Source organism: Plecotus auritus, assembly GCF_963455305.1.
Source record: "Plecotus auritus genome assembly, chromosome: 4".
NCBI lineage: Eukaryota > Metazoa > Chordata > Mammalia > Chiroptera > Vespertilionidae > Plecotus > Plecotus auritus.
The window spans coordinates 161,451,499-161,477,339 of NC_137775.1; the positions used below are offsets into that span (position 1 = coordinate 161,451,499).

The 25,841-nt window shown below is 36.9% G+C and overlaps 1 pseudogene across 1 annotated transcript in view; it reads right to left on the reverse strand.

The window, feature by feature from the left end:
• Nucleotides 1-475: 475 nt before the first annotated feature.
• Nucleotides 476-25,841, reverse strand: part of LOC308246871 (ferritin heavy chain-like) — an 88,503-nt pseudogene continuing 63,137 nt past the window's right edge. The window contains exon 2 of the transcript in view: nucleotides 476-1,206. The product of the transcript in view is annotated as a ferritin heavy chain-like (transcript). The remainder of the gene's footprint in view (nucleotides 1,207-25,841) is intronic.

Below are 25,841 nucleotides of genomic sequence, written 5' to 3' on the forward strand. Positions count from 1 at the left end.
CATAATATGCTAATTAGACCAGACGTCCTTCTGGACGATCTTCCGGATGAAGCTGAGGCAGCAAGGGAAACACAGGTCCCGGGTGCCAGAGGGAAGCTGGTGCCGGCAGCCGGGGAAAGAAAGGCATGCTCTTGCACAAATTTCATGCATCGGGCCTCTAGTTAATACATAATAATACAAGTATAAACTGTTTTTACGTACTCCCAACCGTAAACCACAGCTCACAACTTTTGCCCCACTCTATATGTTAGGTTTGAATGGTTCAGTATTGTCTGGTGACCATTAGAAACTATTTCATTTTCTTTTTTTTTGGGGGGGGGGTACCAAATTACTTTTATGAAGGAATGGTACAAACGAAAGACATGAGTGGATGATTTGGTACAAGTTATAGAAAAGGTAAAGGTAACTCCAATATGCAGGTACTGCTTTTGTGACCAGGAAGTCACCCTGTGGTCATGGGAAGCCAGCTTAAGGCTTAGCTCTCATCACTGTCTCCCAGGGTGTGCTTGTCAAAGAGATTCTCTACCATGCCAGTTTCAGGGGCCCCCAACTTGCACGAGTTGGTTATGTGGTCACTCAGTTCTTTGATGGATTTCACCTGCTCATTCAGGCAGTGAGTCTCAATGAAGTCACACAGATGAGGGTCATTTTTGTCAGTGGCCAGTTTGTGCAAATCCAGTAGTGACTGACTGACACTTTTTTCCCCAAGTATAATGCACACCCCACTGTATTCAGCCCGTTCTCCCAGTGGTCACAGTCTGGTTTTTTGATATCCTGAAGGAAGACTTGGTCACCTCGTTGGTTCTGCAGCTTCATCCGTGTGTTGGCATGTTCCCTCTCCTCATGAAATTGGTGAAGAAAATACTTGGCAAAGTTCTTCAAAGCCACATCATCACGGTCAAAGTAGTCAGACATGGACAGGGAGACATAGGAAGCGTAGCACTCCAGGTTGATCTGGCAGTTGATGGCGGCCTCCGAGTCCTGGGGGTAGTTCTGGTACACCCGCAAGTGGACCTGGTCATGGTCATGGTGGGCGGCTAAGGTGAGGTGGCTGAGTGGTGCTGGAGGGGAGGCCAGGGCCTTGGGCTGTCTGAGGGATTCCAGAGCACTGGCCTGGGTGGCAGGGCTGGGGTAGCGAGTGCTGGGTTCTGTCCAAGCTCTGTTGAAGTAGGAAACCACTGCCACTCTCCACGAAGCCTGGGGACACTATTTCATTTTTATTGTTATTTTCTTTGTTCTATTTTAGATAAATTTTGATTGACACATATTCAAGTTCCTGGATTCTTAGCTTTGCTTATTCTTCTGATAATCATATTGAAGGAATTCTTCATCAATGATATTAATGCATTTAATTCTTACATTTTCATTTGACTCTTTTCTATGGTTTTAATCTCTACTGAAATTGCCTGTCTGTTCGTGAATGTTGTCCAGTGTTTCCACTAAATTATTTAACAAAGGAATAGTAGTTATTGCAAAACCCTAGACTGGTAGTTTCAACCTTAGAGGTCACTTTTACTTTGGTTCTGGTGATTATTTTTTGACAGTGGGTTACCATTTTTTGCTTGGTTTAAGTGTCTCAATATGTGATGAAGTACCAAATTTTGTATAGTGAAGAACAGAAGAATCTGGTGAAAATAGTTTATGCCCATTAATGTGTACTTCAAGAACAACAGTCAGTCTAGGCAGTTGAATTTGACTTAAGTTTATTGATATTATAACTCAAATTGCTCTAGTGCAGTGGTCGGCAAACCACGGCTTGCGAGCCACATGCAGCTTGCGAGCCACATGCGGCTCGCAAGCCACAGTTTGCCACTCCGTTGACTAATGAGTTTGCCGACCACTGGACTAGACTAAATGTTACCATGTAATTGGAAGCTGTGAGGATTAGGCATTTGTGGCATATTGTGTGCAAAGAGGTAAAGGGTAGTATATGACAGTGGTCGGCAAACTCAGTAGTCAACAGAGCGGCAAACCGTGGCTTGCAAGCCGCGGTTTGCCGACCACTGCTCTAGTGGTAGGCTGCCTCTTACTTTGTTCTGAATGTGTGCTTGGGGTGCTAGAGAGTTTTTCTCAACATGCACAGTCACTTTAAGCTTTCAGTAGTTCTTTCAAACTTGTGCTAAGATGAGGGTCTCTATACCCCCACTCATCCCTCAGTGTTAGACTGGTGCTGCGTCTTAGTTAATGCTAGGTTCTTTTTTTATGCTAGATAGTCTGTTTTAGTCCAGCATCTATCTTAGGCAGATTCTAAAAACCTGGACCTCAGGGGTAAAGCATTTTCAGCATTTCTGGTCTTCCTTCTATCATTGAAACTGAACTTTGTATCTGTGGTTGGTGTTGAACAGGAGTTTTCTAATTGTACCCCAGCGGGGGTTCAATGTAGCTTTCTGGGCTAAAGCTAGTTTCATACTTCTCTTCCAGATAGATTTTTCTTATTTGTCTCCCTTGGAATAATGGCTTTTTTGCCTGTGTCCTAATAGTGAAGAATTATGTTGCTCCTCTTCTGGTTATTTGTATGACAAATGAAGATCCAGGAAAAAAGATAACTTTGGGGTCTGTCTCTTCCACCCCTGACAACCACCTCTGTTATTTTTTCAAAAGGAATTTTATCCAATTAAATATATGCAATTCTCATGTTAAGACACTGCCTATTAGTGTCATCTTCATCTTACTTTTGTTGATGCTTTCTCTGAAATTATAATCATGTCCCAGAGGAAGCGTTTCTAAACTTATAACTGGTAAGTGATTGTACTTGGTCATATAGGATCTATTTTAAACATAGAAGAGTCTATACTTTTTCTGGACAAATGGGATATTGCAAATATTTTTCTCTGCTTGATTATTTCAAATCAAGTTGCTTTATTTCTGGTATTCTGATTCTCTGTCTTTCATCTTGGCTAAGAAAGTTTAGCTGGGAACATCACTGATTTTCTGACTTCCTTTTTCTGTCTTGCTTTCCTAACCATCATCTAGCTCCCTACTCAACTATTTTAGAACTTCACCCTGAGAACTAGACACTGGTCAATCTACCTGTACTCTTTACTCTTTAGAACTCTGTAGTATGTTAAATTATCCTGAATAAATGTGTTCTTATGCTTCGTTGCTTTGTTCTTCCTTGCTGCAGAGCTTTTTTCAAATTGTCCTCAATAGGACCCCTGTCCATAAAAACCGAAAAGTGCCTTAGATTTAGCAGCACAGTGACTTTTCATGAAACACATGAATATACATTTGTATAATATTTTTTAGAAAATATTCACTACTTTAAAGAACTATTTTTGTATCATCCACAGTCCACTTTCAGCAAAGCACTTTACAAGATGAGATTTAGCCCCATGATAATATACAAATAGTAGCTAGCCATCCTTTGACACCCTCTATGTCCCAGGAATTATTCTAAATGTCTTACATATATCACTCATTTAAAATAACCCTTTAAAATGGGTAGTGTTATCTCCATTTGGAATATAATGAAACTGAAGCATAAAAAGATGAAGTAATTTGCCTAAGATCCTAGAGTATGTAGTGGTACCACCAGGAAAACAGGTTTTGGTAACTTTTATTTTATGGTCATATTACCTTAATTTCATGAATAATTATAATATCATGAAAAATTTACATATAATACATTGAAAAATATAAAACGTTTTGTACTGTTTAATTACTGAATTCATTGGTTTGCTATGATGAAACAAAATTTATTTTTAAAAGAATTTGGATCTTAGAATAATAAGGATTAAAGAAAAACCATGCTTCCTATTTTTGAAAAATTAGTGGAAGCTACTGATAAGTACTATTGCTTTAAGAACTAAAAATGTTCATAAATTAACAAATTTAATAAAAATAATTATGCTATGATTGCTGTGATCTAGAAGTGCATTTCTCATTTTTTTCATTATATCTGAATTATTTTATAATTCATCTAAAAATCATGAGTCAGTATTGCTGGTATTAGCTGTATCAATGGAAGAAGCATCCTATATAATGAAAGCCCAGCTACCAAACGGTGGAATGACCAGAACGACAGGTCGACCAGTCGCTATGATGCGCACTGACCACCAGGGGACAGATGCTTAACGCAGGAGCTGCCCCCGGTGGTCAGTGCACTCCCATAGTGAGAGTGCCGCTCAGCTGATCAGGATGAGCAGTGCTTCCACAGGGGGCCGATCCCCGCAGGCCACCATCCCCCACCAGTGCATGAATCCCAGGCACCGAGCCTCTAGTTTGCATATAAAGGTTGTCATACATGGAAACAGAAAGAAGACTTTTCAAAATGCCTAACTAAAGGAATATGACAAGAACAATGCTATCTTGCAACAAAATACATAATCGTGAATAATTTAATTTATCATCTTGTCATAATTTTATACAAGATAATGTAATCTATGATATAGGTTCTTTTCCTTTTAAAATATGAATCTAAAAGAATAAACAACCAAACTTGATTGAAAATGATACATTTGTTTATTTTAAATTCTTGTATTCAAATAGCATGTATGATATATTAATAGTGAATACTGCAAAATGCCATGCCATTTACTGTGTTTCTTTTTAGATCAGGTCAACGTAAATCTGAATGCAAAGACAGTTTTAGATGTGCTTTTCAGATTTAATCAGACTCAAAGAAATGAAGCCCTACGGGAAAGATATCAACCTATTCTTAGAGGACATGAGAGATGGAGTTTTAATAATTCTGAAAACCAAGTGAAGTCAAGTATCATCTCTTGACTCTTGATGGAAATTTTGTCAATCATTTGATTTTTTTTTCTTGTTATTCTATCAAGAATGTCAAGATGAGTCAAGACCATATTATTAGTCAGTCATTATGTCCTATTGATTCCATCTCTGCACTTCTCTCATCTCCAGTGGCTCTGCCTAAGTTCCAAATTTTGTCTTTATGATTTAAATTGTCCCCTAGCTCATATCTCCGTCTTCATTTTTCCTTTGCATATCACAGTCCCTCTCCCTAAAATCAGTCTACTTTTAGTGCTGTCATAAGGAGTTTCTAAAATTCATATCTGATGAAATCACTATTTAAAATCTTGAACACAGATACAGATGGTCTAGATGTGAATTCTAGCTGTGCTACCTGGTAGCTTTGGAACCTTGAGAAAGTCATCTGTCTACTTAGCGCCTCAGGTTTCTTTTTCTCCATATATAAAATAGGGTAATAATAGTAACCAACTCAATAAGGTTTCTATAAGAATTGAGTTAATATACATGAATTACTAAGAGTAATAGTATCCAGTACAGATTAAGCAATATAGACACTATTTTTATATAATAATAAAACAAAAAATAAACACTATCATCTAAGCCAGCCATTAAATTTTACAAGTGATCAAATTTCGTGTGTATATTAGAGGTAGACCTGACAAGATTTAACACTGGTTGCATGGGTGTGTTGAGGGGAGGAAAAGGAAAAAGTATTAAGAATGACTACAGGGTTCTTTTGACTTAAGCAGCTGAGTGAATGATAATGCTCTTTACTGAGATAGAAGGAGATTGATGTAAAATCATGTTGTGGGGAGGGAGGAACAAATCAGAAAGTTCTATTTTAGACTTGTTTAATTTGAGATGCCTATTAGTCATTCAAGTGACAGTCGGGTTTATGAATTTGGAGCTTAGGGGAAAAGTTAGGCACATGGACATATGTTTTGAACTCATTGCTCAATTCATAACATTTCAAGCCATGTAACTGGGTGGGATTATACCAGTATAGGAAAATAATTTAAAGAAATAATATAATAGAATTTAAGATATAATAATATAATAGAGTTTTAAATATTAGAGCTTAAAACCAATTACTAGGGCACTTCAATTTTGAAATATTGGGTAGGAGCAGAGAAAGAGCCCAAGAAGGAAAAGGAAAAGAAGTCAAAAACTAATAATAAATCAGGAACAATGTTGTTGTCCATTGTGTTGAATTCTTCTGAAAAGCATGGAGATCACTTGTGAACTTAATAAGAGCAATTTCAGCAAAGTAGAGGACAAAAGCTTGATCACAGAGGATTTGAAAGAAAAGAGATGAGAATGGGAAGATAGAAACTATAGCTTTTAAGGTATTCTGTAAAAAGGTATGAAAAAAAAGACAAATGCTGAAATGCAATGTATCATAAAATATCTTTTTTTTTAATAAAAATGGATTTTACACCATTTACCAGAATACATTGGTGTAATAATTCACTATAGCAGAAAAAAATGTTGATGTGAGAGAAAAAGTGAAAGTGAAGAAAGACTGAAATACTTAGGAAGAAAAGAGGTGTAGGATGTAGTTCACAAGTGCAGAATTGGCCTTTAGTTGGACCATGTATGCATGGTCATAATGCCTGAGGAGAAACAGAATGGAGAGATCTACCAAATTAAATAGGTTTAAGTATGCTTACAGAAAGATTAAATATTTTATTTTTGTTTCTGTATTGTTTAAATAAACACAAGATGACATCACCATTTGAGAGTCGCTAGGGTTGTGAGAGATTTGAGGATAGAAGAAATATGAGTAGTTGTCCTGAGAATGGGAATTTTCACTTATTATGGAAATATAATAGACTTGTCTGGATAGTGTTGAGTACTGATTTGAGACTTGTGGTTATGAATTGAAAGGCAGTCCATTTAACATGACTGTATAATTTTCACAGCAAAGTTAAACTTCCCAGATACAGTTGTAGTATTAGAAAAGCATTAGATTATTTAGAATTGCAGTTTAGTTGAGTGAGCAAGAAGGGAGGAAGATGTTAAAAAGTCGGGATTTTTGCAAGTGAATAATTTTAATAATGAAACATAAGTCCTGGGCCTGGAAGTTAACTTGGAAGATGAAACTAGTGATTGATCATGAAAAAAATAAATAGTGAATTAATCGAGCTAGACTGAGAAGAAAAGGAGAAGGTAGGAACTTGAAATTGGAATTTTGGAGGTGTTCTATTATTAATGATGTCAACATAAAAGGTACAGCATAGTAATGCATAATCGTGAAAGGACAGGGACATTTTCCATTGGAAGCGTGGTCAAATAGCTTAAAATCTTGTTTAGAACAAATTTGAGTATCTCTATAATTTCACAATTTCTTTCCCACTCCATAACCACGGTAAGGACATGAACAGGTATCTGTATTTTTTGTGCCGTGCCAGCACAGCCAAGGGTTCGGCGAGCCTAAGGGAGGGCGATGAAGGATGTAAAAAAGACAGACAAAGAGAATAAGCTGGGTCTGGGTGGATCTCCTGTGGCTAAAGCCACAGAGAAAAGATCCAGATGGCAAGCTGAGCCTTTATTTTATAGTCAGAGGTAAACAAGGTAGTGGTCACTATAGTTACAATGTTCTTGTGAGTTTCACTTGTTTTGGCAGCACTTGCTGCACCTCCCACAGCCCATTTGCTACCCAGGAAAGATCTAGGGAGCAGTCACAAGATCAAGCTTAATTATGCTAAGAGGGCTGTGCCCTCTAAGCTGGGACTTGTTTGTGGCTTTGCCAACAAGTCAGTCAGAGGCTTAACTCTATAGCTGCTCCCTACAATTTTACTTACTATAGTTTTGAATTCTTTTTGTCAGGTCAAAATTGTACAAAGTGCAGTCAATATTGTTCCTCAGAATAAATATACTCTTAAATATTGATATAATCCACTTTGTGTTAATGATGAAAGAATCCTTCAAGCTGTGACTCATAAAATCACTCTGGAAAAAGTATAGACTATCTGAAAGAACCGAGTAAGGCTAAAAACAGGCAGTGACGAAGTTATGAGGTTGTTGAAAGTAGGCCCGAGGATATAAAATTGTCTGGAATATTCCTTAATTTATTCAGAAGATATAGATATTTATTGAATAGTCATTATATTTCAAGCGATATAATGGTGAATCACCACAGGTGATAGAAATGTGGATTAAGAGTATGTCTAATGTTTGGTAATTATTTTAAGTGGGGCATGAAAAAAGAGGCCTAAGTAAATTGGTGGCTTCGGGAAACAGGAAAGTAGAAACAGACTTAGGTTATGTGGTAGGGATAGAGGATGAGTTCAATTTTGCTTATGCTGCATTTAAAGTGAGATGTCTAACAAGCAGGTAGCTTAATGAGTCTGGAGCTCTGAGAGATATATGATAAAAGTAGAGTTAGGGGTCACTAACTTCTACATTGTTACCAGAGCCTTTAGAGATAAATGAGGTTACATAGGAAAGGTATGCACAGAGAAAACAAAGGTGGACCTAAAATAGCTGGGTGCAAAAATGAAATTCAGAGGATAATGAAGGAAGATAATTACGAAGGAGCCTGGGAAGAAGAGGTCATGGATTTAGAATAAAAGCTCAGCCTTGTTTCCAGTAAACCTAGGGAAGCAAATGTTCCAGGGTGACCAGTAATTGGTAAACATATGTGAAACCTCTACCACCATCATCAACAAAAAACACAAAAGAAAAATAAGAAAGAAATGGTAGAAATATTCTTACTTGTAGTCTGAAAGCATTCTTTCAATGTCTTTGACCCAATTCTTATTAAGGATGGCCGAAGGCTCTCATTTCCCGCAAAACACACCAATCTTTATTATTTCATTAAAAATAGTAATACTTTGTTTCATTAAGAAAAATATTAAGGGAATGGAAGATACTTCAATTATATACATTGGGAGACACCAAATGTACAGGTTGACCCATTTTTTAACAACTTTTGTTATTTTTCTCTAAGTAACCAAATATTTCTTTGGATAAATTAAGCATAAAAATAATTGGGAAGGTAGCAACTAGCTCATAGAATTTTTTTTTTTAACTATACAACCAGGCTCAGAAAATATTAGGAAAGCCTCTGAGTTTTATTTACAGGAACTCATCTACAATTTGGGGTTGTTTTGTTGTTGTTTTCCCCTAAATCTCTACTGCTAGGATTAATAAACTCTAAATGTTTTCTCCCCTTAAATCTCTTTACTTAAGATTCAATGCCTGGGCAAATAGAATACACTAATTCTATTTGGTTTATGTACCTTTTCCTTAATGGGGGCAAGGTCACTTTGGAGCTGTACACAATGGGGAATAGTCAATTATCCCCCCAGAAATGAGTGCACTATTACTAAAAGAAAAGAAGGCGTAACTTTTGCATGACTAAATATTACTTTGTTCTTCATTAAAGTAAACCTTTCTTATGCACTGGAATCTTAAAGTAAGCAAACTATAAATATTATTTTAAACTTCAAATAGCATAAGCTCCATTTTTCCAGTTTCACTTTTTTAAATCTTTTTTTAACTAGTTAATTGAAATGTACAGAGTGGGTTTATTGAATGTAACAGGCTTATTGAAATGTGAAAGTAGGTTTACAGTTGTTCCTATGGGAAATAATATAATAATTAATACAGACTAATACAAGAATAAACTGTGTTTCATGTACTCACAACTATAAACCTACTTTTGCCCCATTCCCCACACCCCGCCCCCGCATATGGACATACAACAAACTGAACATACAAAAAACTTACAATTTGTTAAGTTTTAATTTGCATACATCTTGAAATCATCTGCATTATTAAGACAAGAAACATATACTCTCACTTTCCAATTTCCTTATGCTCACTTATAATCCCTACCTCCTGCACCTCTCCACTCCACTCCCTGCCATCCCGAGGCAACTGCTGTTCTACCGGTTGCTAATATACATTATTTTCCATTGCCTAGAATTTCATATAAGAGGAGTCATGCAATCTGCACTCCATTTTTGTCTAGGTTTTCACTCAGCGCAATTATTTAAAGATCCATGCATATGACTGACAGTATCACTGCTACGTAACATTTTATTGTATGGCTATCACCCAATTTATCCATTACCTTCTAAGTTGTTTCCCTTTTTTTTTTTTTTTCTATTACAAACAAAGCCTCTGTGGACATTCATACTCAATTATTTGTTTAGACATGTGCTTTTATTTCTCATGAGTAACTACCTAGGACCAGAATGGCCCAGAGCCCAGGTAAGTGTATATTTAACTTTAGACATGCAGCACAGTTTTGCAATGGGTTGTTTGATTTTACATTTCTACCAGCAGTGTATATGAGTTCCAAACGCAAATAGTTGGGATGGTCAGTTTTTAACTATTGCACTTCCTATTTGGTATACTGTGAGATCTCATTGTGGTTTTGATTTCCCTGCTGACTGACAATGAACATCATTTCATCCTTTTATTTGACATTCATATAGATTCTTTGGTGAGTATTCAAATCTTCTGCCCTGTGTCTCTTGAGTTATCATTAAATTTTGAGACTTTATCCATTGTAGATGCAAGTCCTTTCTGAGATACAGAATCTGCAAATATTTTCTCCAGGTCTGCGGCTTGTTTTTATTCTTAACGCCATCTAAAAAGAAAAGATATGTTGATAAAGTCAAATTTATCATTTTTTTCTTTTAAGGACCGTACTTTTAAATCTGTGGTTCCGAACTCTTTGCTTAAACCAAAGTGAGAAAAATTTTATCCCACCCAATTATTTTCTAGGAATTTTGTAATAGTAGGTTTTACATTTGAAGTGCCCTGTCTCTCTCCTTTCTGAAGTCACTCTCTTCATTCCTCAGCAGTCTTGTTTTCTCCAACCTCTTCCCTGCTTCCTCTAATTTGAAAAATGCTGAGGTTCCCATTAGTTTTGAATGCTGCACCTCCAAAACTGGAGATACTCTCACAACAAAATTACACAAAAATAAAACATTCCATTGGTGTCCTCTAAAATGTTTGTTAATGACTTTGTGAAAGGGTTCACACCATTTCCTTAATTAACACATACACATCCATCACCTTACATATTTTATTGATTTCTAGAGAAAGAGGAAGGGAGAGAGAGGAAAAAAAAAAAAAAAACATCGATGTGAGAGAAACATCAACAGTTGCCTCCCATACACGCCCCAACCAGGGATTGAATTCTCAACCCAGGCATGTGCCCTGAACAGGAATCAACCCAACACCTTTTTGGGGTACAGGATTACCCCACAACCAGCTGAGCAGCCCAGCCAGGGCTTTACATGTGTTTTGTGAGAACGTTATTTCTACTCTTGGCAAATTTCAGTTATATAACCGTGTTACCAACTATAGTTACCATTTCATGTTTGATCCTCAGACCACTACTTTTATAGCTTCAAGTGTGTGCCCTTCTACCAACCTTTTCCATTCCCCCTGCACCATCCCCCAACACCCAGCAAACGCTTTCCTACCCTTTCTTTGATTCTATAAGGTGTGTGTTTTTTAAGTTTTCTCATATAAGTGATACTGGGTAGTATTTGTATTTCTCTGACTGGCTTATTTCACTTAAAATAATCCTTCAAGTTCCATCACGTTGTCCCGCACGACAGGGTATTTTTTATGGCTGAAAAATATTCCTCTGTGTGTGTGTGTGTGTCACTTTTTTTTTCCCATTCGTGTATTGATGGACACTTAGCTTTATTCCATGTCTTGATTACTGTAAGTAATGCTGCAATGACATATGGTTACACATGTCTTTCCACGATGCTGTTTCTTTCCTTTAGCTAAAAACCCCAAAGTAGAATTGCTGGATTACATGGTAGTTCTATTGTTAATTTTTTGAGGAAACTCCACACTGTTTTTCATAGTGATGTATCCATTTACATTCCCACCAACAATGTACAGGGTTCCCTTTTCTTCACCCCTTGTCTTTTTGAAGCTGGCCATTCTAACAGGTGTGAGGGGATACCTCACTGTGGTTTTAATTTGCATTTTCCTGATGACTAGTGATGCTGAGCACCTTTTATGTACCTGTTTGCCATTTGCATGCCATCTTTGAAAAAAAGTCTAGAGCATGCCATGCTTCCTTTAAATGTTCACTCCCCTTCAAAATCCACTCCTTATGCTCAGTCTTTCTGTATATTTTCAGAGTTTATACTTGTCATTTGTAGTAAAATCAGTGTTTGTAGTAGAATTAGTTTTTAGATTACTTGTTTGTACCAGAAGCTAAATGGCCAGAATTTTAAACAAATGAAATATGTAGCTGTTATGTAGCCTTTTTTTTTTGTTGTTGTACCAAAAACAACACAATGAAAATTCAAAATGTATGCATGATATGTTAAACATCTGCCATTAGGTACATCAGTTTCCCCTCTTCCTCAAGTCAGTGTTGGGGTTGCAGGCTTCACACATGTGTAACCTGATGTCACCTTTGCTTTGGAGTCATGCCCTGAACCTCACATGTCCTGCTGTCAGACTTCAGTTATGTTGTGAGATGTCTGTGGGAATGGCTCAGCACTCACTTATGACAGATACATTTTTAAATATAGTGCCCCAGACACATTTCAAAAAGATCCTCAGAAGTTCCCATGGGACCAAGCATCATGTGCTTGTAGCCGTGGTCAGTTCAATAATGCCTCTTTTGTATTGGCCTTACCCCCTGCCTCTTTGCTTGCTTCAAGTCCCCGGTTGGTCACTCCTGCTTCCTGGGACCCTACTTTGAAGTTAATGACCTACATGTCAATCTCTGTCTCCAGCTCTGGGATTTTAGAGACCCCAAGTTTAGGCTAGTTCGGTTTATGCCCCAGGTGGCTCTAGAGAGCAGACTTTTAGGGATTACAGAGCTGGATCACTCACAGGTCACACAGCAATGTGGACACGGTTTGATAGTACGTGGCATGGTGTGCATCACAATTACCAGGATTCTCACTCATGGTGGATTGTGAAGTGATACCAAAGAATAGTGGGGTAGCTGTGGCCCTTGAGCAATATGGGAGAGGTGGCTATTAATATGTATTATGAAGTGGCTGAGGTTTGTTAACTAATATGGAGTAAATGAGTGTTGAGTAAATGAGTGTTAGGGTCAAGTGATCCATCTACCAACTGAATATTCTCTGAGACCCACGTGGCTTCTATGGCATCTTTTAGGGAGACTCTCATCTCCTACATGATTTAATATTATACTTAAAACCAGGGAAAGTATTTACCAAAAACTGAAACATAAAACTTAATATGGTATCTCCACATTATTAAATTTTTTAAGGGCCCATAGCAGGCAAGGATATCCCCATTAAGAAAAAGGACAAGTTGTTGTACCTTGCATCACCTACCTTTTGTAATGAGGCACTGCACTTGAATTTATTTTTCCATTTTAGAAATATCATGTCTTATATTTAAGAAAATTTTCTTCTCTTCCATTTATTCTAAAAGTTAGCAAACTTTTTCCATGAAGAGCAAGATAGCAAATCTTTTAGATTTTGCAGACCAAATGGTTTCTATTACAACTGTTTAACTGCTGTTGCAGCACAAAAGTAGCCACAGACAATACATAGAAGAATGGGTATGCTGGTGTTCTGAAAACAGACTCCTGTGGGTGGCTTGAAACTCTACTAGTCTAAAGTGGAGTACAGAGGAAGAAGCTGTTTTGTAATTCCAGGTTTAGGTCACAAATCCAGATTGTGGTGAAAGTTTCTCTGTCACCCAGGCCCTATGATCCAGCTAATCTGATGGCACCAGCCTTATTCATAGTCTATAAGATGCAGGTTAGAACTGCTGACAAATCTCAACAAAGGATGCATTGCATAGACCAGTAAGCAGGGCCTCACCCCAGAACACACTAGATATTGCTTGATTTCTGCTATCTGTGAAACCTTATATACAAACCCCTACAACATCCTGATCAACACTCACACATATGTAGTCATAGAGGTGGCTATTCATGACACCTCCAGGGCCAATCTTGATCCAAGTGATACAGAAACGGATGGTCACATGTTTTTGCCTTGCATCACCTGGGTAGATAGTTTTGAGAGAGATTTTATAAGACCTCCCAGAAGCAACCATCGGAGAGGAATAGTTGCCCATAGAGATGTCCAACGCATTTATACAGCCTTTTGTTTGCTTTCCCTTCTGCATTTTACTTTCCGCATCTATCCATTTCGCTTTCTGAGATTACTTCCCTGAAACACCACCTGTATTCAGATATTTGTCTCAGAGACTTATTTCAAGAGAATCCAATTCAGTAAGATACCCTGTTAAAACTCTTTTTAAATGCAAGAGACAAAATTGCGTTAGTCTCATGTTCCAAGATAAGAAAAAATGTTTTCCCCCTGCATGCATTAATTTATGAAGAAAAATAATATCCCCTTAAAACCTAATTTAAAATACAACAGAAAATAGGGGATGATGGATCTCCTTTTCTTTCTCATATAAATGAAGGGGATGATATATTTGAATATAGATTTAGAAATCAAGTGTAATCAAACGAGTTTGTAAAACTGAGCTGGTCAGCAATATCTGGTATAATTTTGAGTTCCTTAAATGATGCCTCTGTAGCTCTGTGTAAAGAAATTAAATTCAAAAGCAATTTAGTTTTTACAGATGAAAACACAAATCAGATACTCCTTTGAGAATTTTCCTACTTCCTTTAATCGTTTTTTGTGGAGTCGTTCTTTCTCTCTATTTATGGTGAAAGGAAGTTTGGCAAAATTGAGGTAGACAGAACATTCAGGAAAGGGGCATGAGGAATGAAATACAGGGGCTTCTAACCCTGTTACTTTATTTACTTTGGATCATATTTGGAGTCATAGAATAATAGGTTTACCTTTATCTTAACTTGGATATAGAGAAAAAAAATCAAGTAAATGGTAGTCTTCCTTTCTCTGTCTGCATATGTTTTGCTCTTTAACTCCCTAAAGTAGAGATGTGCTGAGTATAACACAATATGTCACTCTTAAGTAGGTTGTTACTTCTAGCTGTCACTTTTGATCAGAAAGCACACAGGTTTGGGGCATGAAACTTGCAAATAAAAATCAGGGAAATAAAAATAATTTCCATTTTCACTTAAAAATTCACCAACTGTGGTGCTCTGAGCAGCATGTGGTAGTTAAGAAACATGCCTTTCATATGTCTTGCTTCTATTGAAAATACAATTTGGAGGAAGAGTGAAGACTGAAAATGTTTCTTTCTGCTTCCTGCCTATTTGGGAATGCTGTGAAGATATCACTTTAATTAAATAAAAGCTGTGAAGTCTGTTTCCCTCCTGTCTTAGGCCTAATGTGGCCAAAGAGGCTCTATGTGACATTTTAATTTACTCATGGATGGAAATATTTTGTATTATTTATCCAAAGAGCCCAGAGGACCAAGATTTTCTAAATAAAACATGGCTATTAAGTTGCCCACTAGTTCTTGACTACAAATTGTTTAAGTGTTTTTTTATAAACAGATGCAACAGCACTTGATATAACAGAACCCAAATAATACTTAGAAAAAAAAAATAAACAACATCTGCCCTAGCCTGTTTGGCTCAGTGGATAGAGTGTCGGCCTGTGGACTGAAGGGTCCTGGGTTTGATTCTGGTCAAGGGCACATGGCTGGGTTGCAGGCTCAATCCCCAGCAGGGGGTGTGCAGGAGGCAGCCAATTAATGATTCTCTCTCTCTTCATTGGTGTTTCTATCTCTCTCCCTCTCCCTTTCTCTCTCTAAAATCAATAAAAATATATTTTTAAAAAATCTAATTTCACGATTAGCTAAAATTCAGCCTATTTTCTGTCTATAGAAGCTTGTCTGCCACAGTGACTCTGGTTAGAAATCATCATATTATGAGTTTTCATTTTTCCCCTCGGGATCATGCCTTCTCACCCCTCTTTTGCTAGTAAAAGCTTCACAGACCAGAGTTTTTCACAGTTTATGACTACAAAGCCCCCAAAGAAAAAACATTTTATTGTGTATAAAAGAATCTTGGGCCTGCTGATTCTACCTGTTTGGGGGAAAATATTGCAAGCTTTAATTTAAAAAATTAATATAATCCTCTTTGATCAGTTTTAGGCAAATTGTATGTCAAATCTGGTCAAATGAACCAACTAATATGTTAAAATAATTTCTTTTTTAAAAAAAGTAATTGTGTAACCAAAATCTGGAACACTAACAACACCAAATGTTGGTGAGGATGTGAAACAATAAGAACTCTTATTCATTGCTGGTGGGAATGCAAAACAGTACAGCCTCTTGGGAAGGCAGTTCGGTTGTTTATTATATAACTAAACATACTCTTACCTTATGACCCAACAATCACATTCTTCTGTGTTTATCCAAAGACATTGAAAACTTTTTGTCTACATAAAAGCCTGCACACAAATGTTTATAGCAGCTTTGTTCATAATTGACAAAACCTGGAAGCAACAATGATGTCCTTCAATAGGTCCCAGCGTAAATAAACTGCGGCACATCCAGTCAATGGGGAGTTATTCATTGCTAAAAAGAAACGAGGCATCAAGCCATGAAAAGACATGCAGTAACCTTAAATGCACATTACTAAGTAAAAGAAGATAATCTGAGAAGGCTATGATTTCAACTATATGACATTCTTTAAAAAGCCAAAACTATGGAGAAAATTAAAGATTGGTGATTGCCTAACTCATTGACTGTATAACACCAAGAGTGAACCCTAAGGTAAACTATGGTCTATGGGTGATTTTGATGTGTCAATATAGGCTTAGCCTTAGCTTAAAAAAAAAGCAAGTACTGTTTTGTGAGAATGTTGATAATGGAGGAGAGGCCATGCATGTGTAACAGCAGGGAGTATCTGAGAAATCTCTGTACCTTCCTCTCAATTTTGTTGTAAAACTAAAACTACTCTAAAAAATAGTCTTTAAAGTGTGGCCTGGACAGAAGGAAAGGTTATTGAGAGAGTTTGCAGAGGTATATATAAGAGAAGTGAGAATTTGGATTTAGAAGATGCTGCTTTACCTATTGGTAGCTTGGCAATCATGGAAAAAATCTCTTAAACTTTCTGAGATTCCACTTCTACATGTGTGGTGTGAGACTAATAATGCCTGTCTCACCAAGTTGCTCAATGAGAATATGAAATAATATATGTGAATATATATATATGTATATATATATATGTGTATATATATATATATATATATGTATATATGTGTGTGTGTATGTGTGTGTGTGTGTCTGTCTGTCTGTCTATAATTCTGTAAGACTGTAGAATTCTCAATGTAGATAAAGTACATCTAATTGTAGGATGACTTATAATAGTGATATCTTACAGATTTATTATGCATCAGAACTAGCTCAGCTAAGACCCAAGTGATCTTTTTGGTATTTTATAACTCTATTTTGAGAAATCTAGTCAATAACTATTTCTCTATTCATAATACAGACTGAGACACTTTTTTGAACTGAAAATTTTACTTAATGCCATTTATTGATTTTGCAGCAAGTCACAAGAAAGGAAAATAAATGCTACTTTCAACCCGGGCAATTCTGCCTTTAGGTCATATTAAATCACATAAATAGGAAGCCAGTTTCTTCTGTTTGGATCAAAGAGTAGGACAGTGACTAAATATGTCTATGCTCCATCCTCCCATCTTTGGGGATTCTTACTTTAGTTGTTATTGGTCTACGGCTTTTCACCCAATAGTCTTCCCTGAGACTCTAAGATCTGGAAAAGCAGTGACTATAAGTCAAGGCTCTTCAGAAGCCAAAAATCTTGGTGATAATAATGGAGAAGAAAAATAAAACGACTTTTCCAAAAGGGATTTCTGAGGACTTTGAAATGCATCTAAACTGCACTGAAGTCATTTGTAAGACTATACTTGAATTATCATTTTAGTTACAACTTCCATCCAAAAGTTGATTCTATAATTTTTCAGGAAAATGTCATGCCTCTCACTTCAAAAGGAATGGGTGTATCTAGCACTACTTTTCCATGGAAAGGAACAAGGCTACAGAGCATCTCGGGCTATAAAGTAAAGAACTGATCCTAAAATGATGAGGATATGTCAAAAGGATATAGGAGCCAGCCTGAGGTGTTTCCCATTGGCCAAAGTGAGACATTTGAAGTCAAAATAAATAATATTAGTAACTTAATATTATAATAAATAATAACTGCAACCCACTGAATAAAATAACAGTCCATGAGTCTATGCTATTAAAAATACATGGAAAAACTAGGAGTTTAATGAGGAATGGGGTATTTATATAAGTAACTCCTCACAAAATGCTGATTAATTCTAAAGAGAAAATTAGTAACCTTACAGTGAAGAAGCCTGAGGGACACCAAAGTGAATATCATAAATAACTAAATTGAAATACTTTGCCACTTTATAGATTAGAAGGAGAAAAACACAGTATCCTGTGCACTTCATGAGGAATGAAAGTCAATTCCAAGTAGAAGGACGTACCACAAAATAGTCTGGAATCTTCAAAATTATCAAGGTCGTAAAAACTAAGGAAAGACTGAGGACAATTCAAGATTGAAATAAACTAAAGAAAAAATATAGTTAGGTGCACTGTATGATTCTGGACTTGACCTTTCTGCTATAAAGGACATTATTGAAGTGGTAAACCCTGCAATACCTGTGGCTTAGATAGCAGTCAAGTACCAATGCTATTGTCTTGGTTTTGATGGTTATTGTGGTTACATGAGAGAATGTATTGTTTATAGAAAAGACAGAGTCAAATATTCAATGATGTAGGGCTCCGGTCAGAAACACATTCTCAAATAGCATCCGGGAAGAGTTTTTGCAGTGCATTTGTGTTTTTTGTGGGTTTGAGATTTCAAATTTCCATAACTCTGTCAAAAACAAATCCTTGTGGTCAGTAAGAATTAAGCCATGAAAAGGACCTTGCTTATTTTAATGACTTTTTTTAATGTCTTTGCTGAATTAAATAAAATTATCAATATAAATACCAGTGAACTATATATAGTAGAAAGTAAGTCCCTTTCACTTTTTCTGCTCCTCAATCCATTTTCAGGACTGTACACTATTAGTGCTTCAGAATGAATCCTTCCTTGTCTTTTCCTATGTATCTACTAGCATAACGCTGACAATATGATGAACAGTTAAGATCACATCATGCAGCCAGCCAGCCAGAGTTCAAATCCCTCTGCTCCTCAGGAACTCTGCAATTTGAGCATGTTACTTAATTTCTCCTTGCAGTAGTTTCTTCATTTCTGCAATTTGGCTCATAATCATTTCTGCCTAATAGGCTGGTAATAAAGAACAAATGATACACGTGGAGATCCTAGAATTGTGCTTAGCTATCATTATCTTGCCTGCCTCTTACATAGACATGTATGTCTAGATTTTCACACACACACACAAAATGCTATAACAATATCTATTAATTGGGTGATTTTTTAATTTTCCACAATCAACATACCACATTGTTTTTTCTGATTTTGATAAAAATTACACTTCATACTAAAATTGTATCAAACATATCTTTTCATCTGTAATTACAAATGACAGCTGATTAGATTATCACACTCAGTTAAAAAAGTCTACACCTTCAATGGTTATCCAATTTTTCCCAGGCATCCAAAGGGTTGTCACATGATAGCAGCCTCATTCAGAATTGCCTTTGACCAAGATGTTTGATGATTTAAGATCAGTTGTCCAGTCAGTGTTAGGCCACGGGCAACAGCTGATATGCTCAGCAAACAGGTATGGGAACAGGAGAGCCAGCGCTAGGGGAAGGGAACAGACAGACATACAAAGCCTGTCCTTGAGTCTGAAGGTTGATGGCAGTGGTTGGGTTGAGGATCGAATACCCAAGAAGAATTAGAGCTGACGTATGAGAGTGGGTGCATATGACACTGGGAGTCACTGGTGCTCAGGGAAGCCTGGCAGAACCAGCAGGAACAGGTGAATCTCAAAGGCCTGGGAGGAAAGGCAGCAGGACTTAGGGAGTCGGCAATCAAGGGGCCAAAATCCAGACTAGGAAAGTAGGCCATGAAAATAGACATGAGCAACAGCAAAAAATTTACCCTCCTGATACTCTGCCAAAACTCTGCTTCATTTCAGGACCTTTTTTAGAAAGGCAAGAACTAAGTCCCAACTTGTGTGACCTGAGTGTGGCCAAAGATAGTGGCCACACTTAGTTGGACCTGAGATAGGAGCAGTCGGGTCCTGACAGCAAGACACCTGGAGCATAGGGTCAGAGATGGCACATGGGCTGATTTTCAGGGGCCACAGACTGTAACTACTATGAAACTCCGTGATTTATAAATTTTATTAAATGACTATAATATGAAGCTCATAATACAGAGGTAAATCTTATTAAAATATTGAAATAACATTCTGCCAGGGATGTTTTTTTTTTTTTTTACTCTTTTTGAACACCAACTCTTTTCTATAGCGGTGAGGAAGTGTTCTGTTCTCTCTTTACAATAAGCAAGTTATGACAATATAAGAGTAATAAGTGATAAGGTTTAGTAAAAACGAAAAAAAGTTATCTGTGGATCTTGATAGTAAAAGAGAGAACTTTGTGTTTTAAAATGTAACAACTTGAATAAAGGATAGAATTTTAACAATCAATTACAAAAAGTTCTGACAAATGAAAGGGGCACAATCTTTGGCCTAGGTGACAAAGGCACCAGTCACATTCTGTTCTGGATTCTGAGGCATTGGGTCGTGCTGGGGGCAAGGGGTTAGTGTGTGCCCCCTTGCACAACTCCAGAGTTCCCCTTCAAATAGGGGTGCATGGTAATAATGCCTCCTGGAGTGGTTCCCTCCTCTATGCAGCCTGCATAGGCAAACTCAGCAAGCTTGCTGCTCATCTTTTTCTTTAAAGCTCATTCCACAAGCACGCTCAGTGCATTTGGCTCCTTCCGTAATTATATTTGTATTCCCAGTCCCCACTTTTGCAGTTGTTCAAAGCCAACTTTAAGAACAGTCTTTTCCAGCTGATTTCCATGGCAGCTTTGATCCCCTCAACAGTCTTCAAAATGCTTCCTGCATGCTAAGCCTTATGTCTTTTATACAGGATGTCTGCCATCCCAACAGTAAGTTTCCTCAGTGTGCTTTAGCTTCTTATAAAGGGAGAACTTCATTTCCTTAAGCAGAAAGTACCACTTTCCAGTTAGTCTTAGCTAAATCTATGTTTTGACATGCAACTTCTTGATACTATTGGAAGAATTTTGGCATGATTCTTTAATAATATCACACTCAATATTTATAGAGTACATACCATTTTGCCACTTAGATGGCATGCTACAATTATATGGTAGTACGAACATGAATAAGACCTGGTCTCTCTCCTAAAGTTCCTCACAGTCTCATGAGGGCAGGAGAACAGAAAATGAAAAATTCAGCATAAGTTCCTTAAAGGAGAGTATCATTTCTCTGGCCCCTAGAGGACAAGTGCTCCTTTCTCTGTGCTCCCAGTCTCTAGAATGTATTTCCCCATTTGGTGATTAAACAAGTGCTATTCCAGCAAATGAATGAAAAGGCTGTATTAGCTTGGCACGTGAGGACAACTCCTATTGATAGGTTGAAATTGAAAAAGATCCCAGAGAGGAAAGGCTATTTAACCTCAGCCTTGAGAGATAAGTAAGATACTGGTAAGCAGAGAAAATACAAAAGCATTCCTGGCATAGAGTGAGCAAAGCCATACATACATGTTCTCTCTGCCTGGTGTTCTTCTCCCCAGATCCCATGCCTCACTCCCCACTTTATTCAGGTGTCAGATGTCACCCTACTAAAGACTCCTTCCCTGAAGCCCTTTCTAAGGCAGCACTCTCTTCATCACTCTTTCCGTTTGTCTCTTTTAAAATTTCACTTCTTATTGATAACTTAGATATGTGTATATTTTATCTATTTTTTAGTGTCTCTTCTGATTTAAACATGAGCTTCATAAAATAAAAAATACTATCTTGTCCACTTTAGAAGCCCCAGATTCAAGGCTAATGCCTAATACAGAGGAATATTGAATAGAGTTGTTGTTGTTTTAAAGGCAGTGATGGGGGTAGGAAGGAAGGAAATACAGTTGATCCTTAAGCAACATAGGTTTGAACTGTGCAGGTCCATTTATACTTGGATTTTTTTCTAACAACTACTGTACATGTGCTTTCCCTTTCTTGTGACTTTAATACTATTTTCTCTAGATTACTTTATTGAAAGAACACTATATAATATTCATAACATACAAAATATGTATTATTCAACCATTTATGTTACTGGTAAGGTGGTCAACAGTAGACTATTAGTAAACTTCTATGCAGGTTTTCAACTTCAGGGAGGGGGAATCAATGTACTAACCCAACATTGTTCAAAGGATCACTGTACAATGGATTGGGAGGCATGATTATTAAGGATAGCTTTAACTAAAGGTTTTCTCTCCCTGGTTCAGCTCAATGGCAAGGTCAACACTTATCACCATTCCCTCCACTCAGGAGATTCCCGGGGTCAGTCCCCCATAGAAGCCCTCTCCGCATTCTCCCTCCCTTAAAGAACAGGCACTTCACTTTTGATTAAGTTGCCAATCCCACATTTAGCAAATTTGAGTATCTCCAAGCATACTTTTGTACTGACAAAGGGATGATCTTTGCAATAGATATGAAAATGTACATGACTCTGGTTATGTCTGAATGAGTACTGCCATGTGAAGCTGCCTTCCATGCTACCTGAAGATGCTCTTTTGCAGTTTCATCACCTGTGTATATAATCATCAGTTTGGATAAGATTTGTCTCCCTTATTTGTTCTTCATTTCAATGTTCACATCTTTATTGTTCTTCTTAGGCATGACTTTCAGCATTAGAGTACATTTTATACCTCATCTCACCCTCATTTGCTCAGCAGAGGTGACTATTTCATTGCCTTGAATGTCAGCATTCTGAACCCAGTCATGTGCTGCTTTGTTTAATATTAGTAAAAGAATGCCAATCTTTTGCCTGGCTCATCTGTCAGATATTTTACATAAGACAGTTTTTAACATATGTTTTTCCATCATGAAACATTCTTGAATGATTTTATGTGCTGAAATTCAGTCTTACAGGTTAGCAAAGTTCTGTAGTTATCAAAATAAGCTGTTGCCAAAACCGGTTTGGCTCAGTGGATAGAGCATCGGCCTGCGGGCTAAAGGGTCCCAGGTTCGATTCCGGTCAAGGGCATGTACCTTGGTTGCGGGCACATCCCCAGTAGATGGTGTGCAGGAGGCAGCTGATCAATGTTTCTCTCTCATCGATGTTTCTAACTGTCTATCCCTCTCCCTTCCTCTCTGTAAAAAATCAATAAAATATATTAAAAAAATAAATAAAAAATAAGCTGTAAATGACTCCTTTTTTGACATTCAATATTATTTTATACTAGAGGCCCAATGCACGAAATTCGTGCAAGGGGCTTGGTCCCTGCCACTGTGGCGGCTGCCTTGGCCCCCACCCGCTGTGGCGGCCGCCTCCACCCTCGCAGTCCCAGCTTTGTCTGGAAGGTCATCTGGAAGGATGTCCGGAAGGACATCTGGTCTAATTAGTGTATTATGCTTCTGTTATTATAGATTAGTTTTAGGTGTGCAGCATAGTGGTTAGACAGTTACATAATTTCAAAAAGTGATCCCCCCAATATGGACCATACACAATTATTACAATGATCTTGACAATATTCCCTATGCTGTAATTTATATCCTCATGACTATTTTGTAACTACCAATTTGTACTTCTTAATCCCTTCATCTTTTTCACCCAGCCCCACCCCCTGAACCCTCTCCCCTCTGTCAACCATTAGTCTGTTCTCAGTAACTATGAGTCTGTTTCTGTTTTAATTTATTCTTTAGATTCCATATATAAGTGAAATTATATGGTATATCCCTTTCTCTGACTTATTTCACTTAGCATAATACCTTCTAGATCCATCCATGTCCCAAATGATATGATTTCATTCTTTTTTTATGTGTGAGTAATCCTCCATTTTATATGTGTACCACATCCTTTTTGAAGACTTGAATATTGATGGGCACTTGGACTGCTTCCAGTTCTTGGCTATTATAAATAATGCTTCAATGAACAACAGGGGTGCATATATCTTTTCAAGTTAGTGTTTTGGGTTCTTCTAATAAATTCCAAGAAATGAAATTGCTGTGTCATAAGGCAGTTCCAATTTTAATTTTTTGAGAAACCTCCATACTATTTTCCATAGCGGCTGCATCAACCCACATTCCCACCAACAGTGCACCAGAGTTCCCTGTTCTCCACATCCTTGCCACCACTTGTTTGTTGATTTATTGGTGATAGCCATTCTGACATGTGTGAGATACCTCATTGTGGTTTTAATTTGCATTTCGCAGATTATTGGTGATGTTGAACATCTTTTCATGTGTCTATTGGCCATGTCTATGTCCTCTTTGAAGTAGTATCTAATCAGGTCCTGTGCCCACTTTTTAACTGGATTGTTTGTTTATTTTGTTGTTGAGTTTTCCAAGTTCTTTATAACTTTTGAATATTAGCCCCTTTGCGATGTATGACTGGGGAATATCTTTTCCCATTCAGATGGTTTTTCCTTTTCTGTGCAAAAACTTTTTGGTTTGATGTAGTCCCATTTGTTTATTTTGTTTCCTTTGCCTGAGAAGATATATCAGCAAACAAACTGCTAAGAAAAATGTCAGAGTTTACTGCCTCTTTTCTTCTAATAGTTTTATGGTTTGGAGTCTTACATTTAAGTATTTAATTCATTTTGATTCTTGAATCCATTCTTGTATATGAAGTAAGAAGGTGATATAGTTTCATTTTTTTTAATGTATCTATCCAATTCTTTCAGTACCTTTTATTGAATAGACTGTCGTTACCCCATTGTATGTTCTTGCCTCCTTTGTCAGCTATTAATTGAGCCTCTTGGAAAGAGATTTTTCTCTCATTGATCTGTGTTTGTTTTTATGTAAGGACCATGTTTTTTTTTTTTTTATTACGTTATCCTTATAGATTAGTTTGATATCAGTGTAATTCTTCCAACTTTGTTCTTTTTTTTTTTTTTTTTCTTCAAGATTGCTTTACCTATTCAGGGTCTTTTGTAGTTCCATATACATTTTTGGAATAGCTGTTCTCATTCTATGAAAAATGCCATTGGCATTTTGATAGGAATTGCATTAAATCTATAGATTGCTCTGGGTAGTATGGGCATTTTAATGATGTTAAATTGTCCTTCCCTTGAGCATGCTGTATGCTTCCATTTATTTGTTATCTTAAATTTCTTTATCCAGTATCTTAAAATTTTCCAAGTGCAGGTCTTTTGCCTCCTTGATTAAATTACTATCATAGGTGTGTGTTTTTAATGCAATTATAAACGGGATTGTTTTCTCAGTTTCCTTTTCTGACAGTTCATTTTTAGTTATAAAAATGTATCCAGTTTCAGAATATTTATTTGTATCCTACTACTTTACTGAATTCATTTATCAGTTCTAATAGTTTTTTGGTGGAATTTTAAAAGTTCCTATATATAGTATGATGTCATCTGCAAATTATGAGAGTTTTCCTTCTTCCTTTCCAATTTGAATACCTTTTGTTCTTGTCTGATTGTTGTTATTAGGACTCTAATACTATGTTGAATAAGACTGCTAAAAGGGATATTCCTGTATTGTTTCCTTGAGATCACAAGAAAAACACTTTAGTTTTTCATTATCAAGTATACTGTTAGCTGTGGGTTTGTCATAAATGGGCTTTATTATGTTGAGATATGTTTCCTCTATTTCCACTTTGCCGAATAGGTGCAGATAGGCATTTGACAAAATCCAGTTATCATAAATGGGTGCCAGATTTTTGTCAGATGCTTATCTGCGTGTATTGATATGATCATGGGGTTTTTATCCTTTATTTTATTTGTGCTGTATCACATTAATTGATTTAAATATGTTTTGCCACCCTTGTATCCCAGGAATAAATTCCACTTGATTATGGTGTATGGGCTTTTTAATATACTGATAAATTCGGATTGCTAATACTTTGTTGCAGATTTTTGCATCTATGTTAATCAGGGATGTTGGCCTATACTTTTCTTTCTTTGTCATGTCTTTACATTGCTTTACAAGCACATAAAAAGATGCTCAGCATTATTATCAGGAAGATGCAAACCACAATAATATACCACTAGGCAGGCATCCATTGGAATGGTTAAAATAAGAAACACTGCGTATTGCTTATTGGCCTTTTGGC